The following is an 837-nucleotide window of genomic DNA, read 5'->3' on the forward strand; positions in this document are numbered from 1 at the left end:
GGGTCAGAGGTGTGGTGGATGGTATAATTTCCCTTTAAGAAACAGCGTTCCTACTCTGTCACTTGGCTGAGCAGGTACCAGGTGCTCATCTCTTTGGGTTACACTGCCTGGCCAAAAAAAAAAAGTCACCACCTGGATTTAACTAAACAAACAGGTACGAGCCTCCTGTTGGATAATTACTGCATGTGTGATTATCTTTCAGCTGCAACAAGTTATTTAACCCCAACTGGTGCAATGAGTTGCTTCTCATTTCTTTAACATCCATGTTGAAAGACACATCGCGTGGTCGTGGAAAAGATGTCAGTCTGTTTGAGAAGGGTCAAATCATTGGCATCAAGCAGAGAAAACATCTGAGGAGATTGTAGAAACTACTAAAATTGGTTTAAGAACTTTAAGAACTGTCCAACGCATTATCAAAAACTGGAAGGATAGTGGAGACATATCGTCTCCGAGAAAGAAATGTGGCCGGAAACAAATCCTGAATGATTGTAATCAGCTATCACTAGGGGGAGTGGTGGCACAGAGGTTAGAGAAGGTGGGCCTGTGATCGGAAGCTCGCCGGCTCACGCCCTGGTACCGACAACATCAAAAAATGTGGGTGGGGTAGGTGAAGCACCCACACTTGCCCCCACCCTCATTCGCCCCACTCTGAGCTCATGAGCAAGGTCCTTAAACCCCATCTGCTCCCTTAACAGGCCTCTCTTGAAAATGAGTTCTCGTGGCTCAATGAGACTACCAAATAAAGGGTAAATAAAAAAAAAAAAACTTAAACGTTTGGTGAAATCAAATGGAAGAAAAACAACAGTAGCACTCAGGTCTATGTTTAATAAAGAAAGT

This window comes from Nematolebias whitei, chromosome 2 (assembly GCF_014905685.2).
Source record: "Nematolebias whitei isolate Nwh7 chromosome 2, NemWhi1, whole genome shotgun sequence".
Taxonomy (NCBI): Eukaryota; Metazoa; Chordata; class Actinopteri; order Cyprinodontiformes; family Rivulidae; genus Nematolebias; species Nematolebias whitei.